An 8047-nucleotide genomic window follows, 5' to 3' on the forward strand; every position below is an offset into this window, starting at 1 on the left:
TTGAAACAATTGGCTGTTTACTTAAGGCCAAAACAAGCTGTTTCCTTAAGGGGTTAAACAATAGGTATCTTGCATATTAATGATCGAAGATAAAGCAAAAAGTAGGAGCAGCACTGTGTCAAAAAAAACAAAATAGGATGGAGCTAGGCTTCAAATGTGAGGAGTGACGTCTCCCCAAATGATATAAAGAAAAACTTAGCATGGAAGCAGCACTTAAATCAAAAAATATGACATTTATTCACCCAGCAAATGCAATGTTTGACTTCCTCAATGGAAACGTTGCATTTGCTGGGTGAATAAATGTCAAATTTTTTGCTTTGAGTGCTGCTTCCGTGCTCCATTTTTCTTTTCTTCTTGCATATTAATGAGATGCATTTCATTGAGACATTCAACTATGCCCATAATCCTCCATCTTTGATTCACCCAAATAAAATACACTATATGATATAATATATAACATTATATAAGGCATTCATTTATCAAAACCTTAATTTCTTACAGATCCCCACCTAGAGGGCGAATGTCTCTTAGAGGAAAGAGCCCTCTAAATTAATTAGATGTAAAATACATAATGAGAAATTAACGTGTGTATTTGATGTTTTTAAGGGGTTGAGTTAAAACCTTTTCAGTTGGAAATTATAAGATTTACTGAGACAAACTTTATCCGCCAACCATCAATATAATTTCATGTTCTGGGAAATTAAATTTGTACATTATAATATCCACAGACATTTCAAAATACACTAGTTTCTTCATCAGCCACCTTATAGATCTCAGATCACACACACACACACACACACACACACACACACACACACACACACACACACACACACACACACACGTTTGGTTTATATTCAACACAACACAGCGAACAGCATCTGCTCTTTTATTCACTTTGTGACCCCCAGCATGTTGCAAGTTCCGACTGTCCTCACGGAGCTCTCAGACATCTGTGGCTTCAATGCCGGTTCCGAGAATGTAGGCTTCTTCTGGTCATCTGCTTAGATTTCACATGACTGTGTATCACTTCATTAGGTGCTTCTTACACCATTGAGTCCATTTCACAGTCTTTAGTCCATAATAGAAAACACACATTTTTCTGGACAGTTTGTTGCTTTGCTGATGATCTGGTGTTGAAGCAGTCACTATTCAGGATGGAGCAGAAATGTAAACACATTTACACACAATACAAAGTGGGTATACACTTCTCTCCATTCATGTCCATTTGTATTCAGCACAGCATGATCTCGCTGTGCTGTCACATACACCCACATTAACTTTACTGAAGTGTCTTGAGAGTGAATAGACATCACGCTGACCAATCAGTGTCTTACACTTCTCTCCATTCATGTCCATTTCTACTCAGCACAGCGTGATCTCGCGATCAGCGATGTCTATTCACACTCCCGACACTTCGGTAAAGTTTGTGTGGGACTTAATCATAGCACAGTGTGATCTCACAAGATCATGCTGTGCTGTGTAAGTCCCACAAAAACTTTACCGAAGTGTCGGGAGTGTGAATAGACATCGCTGATCGCGAGATCACGCTGTGCTGAGTAGAAATGGACATGAATGGAGAGAAGTGTAAGACACTGATTGGTCAGCATCATACACTTCTCTTTACAACGCCCACTTGGTAAAAAGGTAAAATACGCCCAAGTTGTCTTGCTCAAAAATTAAAGTTTTTCAAAATAAAAACCACTGTTATCTACAATACAGCGCCGATCAGATTATGTAGGAAATAGGGCACTTATAATCTGGTGACAGATCCTCTTTAAGGAAATATCCCTGACCTAATATAAAACTAGGGCATTTTATCTCCAACCAATTGATAGGGTTAGACATTTAACTTATGTCTCAGTACCTCTATATCAGCTTCATGTTCAACAATAAAAACAAAAAAAAATAAAACTAACAGAATTATTCTATTTCAGAGACTTTGGGAAGAGACTTAATGTACTTTGGAAAGCCCAAATGTGTGGATAATATCAATTAAGTGTACCATAAATATGTGCATGACATTTCATAACCATTTATAGACTTCAAAAGTTAAAATTGATCTGACCATATGCGGGTGACCGCAGGAGTGATGGGAAAGGGGAAAGGCATAGGCCCACAAATTGGCAGCCAGCTCGGCTCTCAGTGGGGATAACAATGGCCAACAGGCCTTCCCTTTCTCTTAGAGCCTGCTCACAGCTAGTGATGAGGGGGTTTACACGAGTTAAAGAGGATGGTAGTCTCTTGATATCCCCCGGGACACTCCCTGTGTCTGCTCCTGTCCTGATGGTGTTTTGGGGTGTCCTTGATGTTATGGGTACAAAATAAGACAGGAGGCTAAAAAGTAGCAGTTTAACAGGCTTGCTGTCGGCACAATTTGACTTAAGTTTTCCACATAAAATGGAGGTTACAGTCTTCCACATGATATGGAGGCACATCTCGTACATTAAATTCAATCCTTGTAATATGATAAAGCGCCAGATGCAGGAGCGGGGGACCCTCTCTCTCTGCTTTCCTGTGGCTTCCTACCTTTGTCAAATCAGTGGGACGATAAGCTATCTGTCCAGAAATGCAGTTCTCTGCTGCTGTGTAAGGCTCACAGCCTGTCAGTAAGGGTCGTTAAAGTGTATATAAGAAGGATTAGACTCACCAACGTATATGGTGATCTGGTTCACAGTCCACGGAATGGATTCCTGTTACTCTTAATGGATTTCAGAAGATTTCCTTCTCTTAAGGCTGTTCCTTATTTTCTGCGAGCTTTACTATGGCCTGATGTTGAAGTCAGCCTGTCTCTGGATCCTAGACTGATGGGCCCAGGTACCACTGTCCTCCTCTAACAACAGACTCCAACTGCTAACTAGCTCCAACTGACATTGCACGAACACTAACTGCCACTGGACCCCCTCTATGTCCTAATCTCCTCCCACCTTCTGGAAACTTCTTAGTTTAAGCCACTCCTGCATAGGCTGTAACACAGTGCATTGTAACATTACATTTGTTGTTTTAAAGTTACAGTACCTAAAAGTGCAAAAATGTCATAAAGCACATTTACAACACATTATCTCACAAGTAATGTCTTGGGGGACACTACACATAGCTCTTTGGTGAACTATAGACAACAACACAATTGTATATGTATTCATTAACCCCTTAGTGACCAGCCTATTTTAGGCCCTAATGACCAAGCAATTAGTTTTTCCCGTTTTTCAATAGTCGCATTCAAAGAGCTATAACATATTTATTTTTCAGTCGACATAGCTGTATGAGGACTTGTTTTTTGGCGGGATTAGTTGTACTTTTTAATGGCACCATTTTGGGGTACATATCATTTTGTGATTAACTTTTATTAACTTTTTTTCGGGGAATAGAAAGAAACGCTGAAATTCTGCCATTGTTTTATGCATTTTAAATTGACGCCGTTCACTGTGCGGCGTAAATAACATGTTACCTTTATTCCATGGGTCGGTACGATTACGATGATACTACATATGTAGAGGTTTTATGTATTTACGACATTTGCACAATAAAAAACACTTCTAAAATTATTTGTTTCTGCATCGTCGCTTTCAAGAGCCGTAATTTTTTTATTTTTCTCTCAATGTAGTGATTTTTTTTTTTTTTGCGGGACGAGACATAGTTTTGATTGGTACTGTTTTGGGGTACATGGGACTTATTGATTAACTTTTATTATTACTTTTTTGGGGGCAATGGAAACAAAATAGCAATTTCGCCATTGTTTTTTGCGTTTTTTTTCGTTGTTCTCCTTGTGGTTTAAATTACATTAACTTTATTGTTTAGTTATTATTTTCGCAGCTATACCATATATGTGTAGTTTTATTTATTTTTTACACTTTTACTAAATAAAACCACTTTTTATGGAAAAAAATGATTTTATTTATTTTTTACTGTCATTTTTATTAATAATTTTTTTCATATTACTTACTTAATTTTTTTGTCCCACTAGGGGACTTTACTATGCGATCTTTAGATCGCTGCTATAATGCTTTGGTATACTTAGTATACAAAAGCATTATTGCCTGTCAATGTAAATCTGACAGGCAATCTATTAGGACGTGCCTCCGGCACCTCCTAATAGGCATATGCCCCGGGCAGACCTGGGGGCTTTTATCAGGCCCCACGGCTGCCATAGAACCCCATCGGAGGCCCGCGATTGCATTTGCAAACTTCGATCACGGTCGTTGGAGCAAGAGCCCGGCAGTGCTTAGCCAGGGCTTAGACTGGGCCGCCGTGAAAAGGCGACGGCCTAGCCTAAGGCCCCTTATTGACCGCCATGAAAAGGCGTATTGGTGATCACTAAGGGGTTAAGACTGCCACACAACGAAGACAAAAAGTCCAAATAAAAATCCATATTGAATGCTGCTTCTCATACCATAATTTTTTTCCATACATGTGTTTGCTGGTATTAAAGGAGCATGCAATCTGTTAAAAAAAAATTAACTAAAGTTGCCATCGAAAAATGCTCAAAAAATAGTTAAAAAAAAAAAAGCAAACTCTTTGCACAACAGAATGTGTACATTCACAAAAACAATAGCTACAGATCCCCACCTTGACATTAGCCTCACAATGGCAACTACTTCATTCATTACAGTTCAGGTGTTTGCAGAAAAATAAAACAAAAAGGAAAAACTGGATTTAGAATTTAGCCACCTGACTGTACAGTATTAAATTTAGAGGCTTCTCCTTAAAAATACAAAAATATTGCAAGGTCCTCTAAATATAGTTTTTCCTGCAAGGAAAAATACAATTAAACGGCACACAATCAGGATCCTCCTTCACATGGTCAGGATCCTCCTTAATTCTCCATCTTTCCCTGAAAGACAAGACTAGTAAAACATTAATAACAATACATAAGCTCTTCTAGGAGAGGTTCACAGTGGGAGACTTCTCTTCTCCGCTTTTAAAAAACTTTAGGCCTTATTCACACGACAGTGAAAAACGGCAGTGTGATGGCCGTCCTTTGAACAATGATTTTCTATGGGTGTATTCACACGGCCGTTTGTTTAAGGGCCCGTGAATAATGGCAGTCAAAAACAGGACACATCCTATTTTTGCCCATTTTAACGGCCTAACGGCCCCCATAGAAGTCAATGGATCAGTTTTTAACGGATACATGTAACAACCGTTAAAAACGGATCTGTGACATGGGGATTTGCAGGCTATTGGCGGCACGACGACACATACTCACAGATGCAGCGCCGACTACTTCTGGTCTGGTCGCTAGTCTCACGGGTTCTCCGAAGGCGACGCGATGACTACGTGAAGACAGCGCTGCATCGGTGAGTATGTAGGGCATTCACATCGGGCTGTGTGGCATCATCTACATCGGGGCTATGTGGCATCTACAGGGGGCTGTGTGCATCTACAGTGAGGCTGTGTGGCATCTAGTGAGGCTGTGTGGCATCATATACAGGGGGGCTGTGTGGCATCATATACAGGGGGGCTGTGTGGCATATACATTGAGGTGTGTGGCATATACAGGAAGTTGTGGCAAATACAGGGGTCTCTGTGGCATATACAGTGAGGCTGTGTGGCATCATATACAGGGGGTCTGTGTGGCATATACAGGGAGGTGTGTGGCATATACAGGGAGGTGTGGCAAATACAGGGGTCTGAAGCATATACAGGGAGGTGTGTGGCATCATATACAGGGAGGTGTGTGGCATCATATACAGGGAGGTGTGTGGCATCATATACAGGAGGTGTGTGGCATCATATACAGGAGGTGTGGGGCATTATATACAGGAGGTGTGGGGCATCATATACAGGAGGTGTGGGGCATCATATACAGGAGGTGTGGGGCATCATATAAGGGAGGTGTGTGGTATCATATACAGGGAGGTGTGTGGCATCATATACAGGGAGGTGTGTGGCATGATATACAGGTGTGTGGCAAGATATACAGGAGGTATGTGGCATGATATGCAGGAGGTATGTGGCATGATATACAGCAGGTATGTGACATCATATAGGGAGGCTGTAAATAGTGTCTAGGTAAACATGTGACCTTCCTTTGGGTGTTTTCAGGGGGCTGGGACAAAAAAAGCCTGACCAATTAAATGGATCAGTTTCTTTAACGGCCATGAAAAACTGATGCAAAAAGGATGTCAACGGCCATTAAAAACGGACAGACGGACTGGAAACGGATGAAAATTTAGAGACACACTGATGCAAAATGGCCATGAAAAACTGACTGTTGATCAGTTTTGAATGGACATTTTTTTTCACAGTCACGTAAATAAGGCCTTAGAGTTTTTTTTAGACCTTTACATCTGGTTGTATTCATTTGTAACTTTAACTGTATAATTTCAGACACAAATTTTTCATTTTGGGCCTTAATCACCTGAAATGGAACCCAGTGGGAATGTCTCCTATGGCCATTTTGCCATGGTCTGGATCCCCACCTTGAGGGAGAATTTTCTCTCTCTCTCTCTTCCTTCTATTTTGGGTCCATTCTGCAGTTGCTTTAGATCCCGTGCTTCACTCTTTGAAGAGTGGCAGAGCCTGGCAATGTGTCCTGCTTTCCCACTTGTATAACAAGTTTTCAAATGCCTTTAATTATGTCCTGGGCAATATCTTGCAATGTGACCTACATGTCCACATGCAAAATACCTTTTGTCCCTTTTCTGTGTCTCAAAACCAGAAAATACTTTGCAATATGCCCCAGGTGACCACAAGAAAAGAACGTTACTGACTTGTACGTTACGGAAGGCCCTGTAGCCTTATAGTTACCTTTTACATGCGCGTTTTTAACACAACAGACTTGTATTTGTCTGTTTTGTTTTGCCTGTTTTGAAACACACATATCTGATTTTGCTGGAAGAAGCAGTCAGCCCAGCAATATGACTTTCTGCTGCCTTCAGCCTTTCGCTAAGCTGCTCATTCTCCATTTTCGTCTGTTTGTTCTCTGCTACAATTTGCTGGTTGCTAACATACATAGCAGCAGCATTTTTAGCAGATATTCTTAATGCTTCACATTCCTTATTAAGAACTATTACATGAAATTCTAAGATTTCTTTTTGTTCTTTCATACCTCCATATAACTCATTAAGACATTCCACTCTATTGTGAAAAATGTCACTTTCTTCCTTGAGCTTTGAATACTATTCTGCCATCCAGCAGGCAGCAAAACCTAGTGCACACTTTCCTTCAGACTTTGAGAACTTCTTGACAATTATTGCCAGGGTCACAAAGTTTGTGGCTTGTAGCCATGGATCTCTTGATCCCTCCATTAGGGATCAAGAGATCCATGGTTACAAGCAGCTTAGTATCCTTGCCTTTGGCAATCTTTTTTTTAAAAAGCATTCCATGTTAACTTTTGCACAACAAATGATACACCTATACAAACAATATACCAAGCTATACAATATTACACTCACAAATGCACCCCACAACTGCAACTCCAACCTCCTATCTGGCTTACCAAATTGTAAGAATTTTTCTTTTCCACCCTCTTACTGGGTTCGATTTTAAGATTAGGCGCAATAAATGAAAAAGAAGAGTGAGTGTATAAAAATCTATCGCATAAAGCATAAAATGACTGTTACAGTTATTCTGAGATTTATATGGAGATATGCACACAAAGACAGTCATAAGCAATACATTTTACAAAGACACTTTTTCCTTATTATCAACAATAGTTACATTACACATTATAGTTACCAAACATGGACTTTCCACACATTCCAGTAAGACTACTCTCCAGTATGCCCCTCCAGGTATCCCTCCACATGTGGCCTCCCAAGTGGCTCCCTAGTGGCCTCCCCTCAGGAGTCATGCTTGGATTTTTATACCCCTTTGTCTCCCCCTCTTGGAGACACATAGTCTGACCTTCCTGATCAAAGAACTTCCTCATGTTACATGCAAATATAGAATACTGGTGCCACTTATCAACCACCTTTGGCATTTATGAGATCCTAAGTTAGTGCATGAATAAGACTAAGGCTGGGTTCACACAACCTATTTTCAGACGTAAACGAGGCATATTATGCCTCGTTTTACGTCTGAAAATAGGGCTACAATACGTCGG

The 8047-nt window shown here is 40.3% G+C and overlaps 1 long non-coding RNA gene across 1 annotated transcript; it reads right to left on the minus strand.

Annotated features, from left to right (window-relative positions):
• Window positions 1–872: 872 nt before the first annotated feature.
• Window positions 873–2856, minus strand: LOC142656361 (uncharacterized). Its single transcript, XR_012849662.1, has 2 exons — window positions 2651–2856; window positions 873–1148 (listed from the first exon to the last, which is right to left on the minus strand). It is a non-coding gene; the product is annotated as an uncharacterized LOC142656361 (long non-coding RNA).
• Between the last annotated feature and the right edge of the window lie 5191 nt (window positions 2857–8047).

Source organism: Rhinoderma darwinii, chromosome 6, assembly GCF_050947455.1.
Source record: "Rhinoderma darwinii isolate aRhiDar2 chromosome 6, aRhiDar2.hap1, whole genome shotgun sequence".
In the NCBI taxonomy this organism is placed as follows: domain Eukaryota; kingdom Metazoa; phylum Chordata; class Amphibia; order Anura; family Rhinodermatidae; genus Rhinoderma; species Rhinoderma darwinii.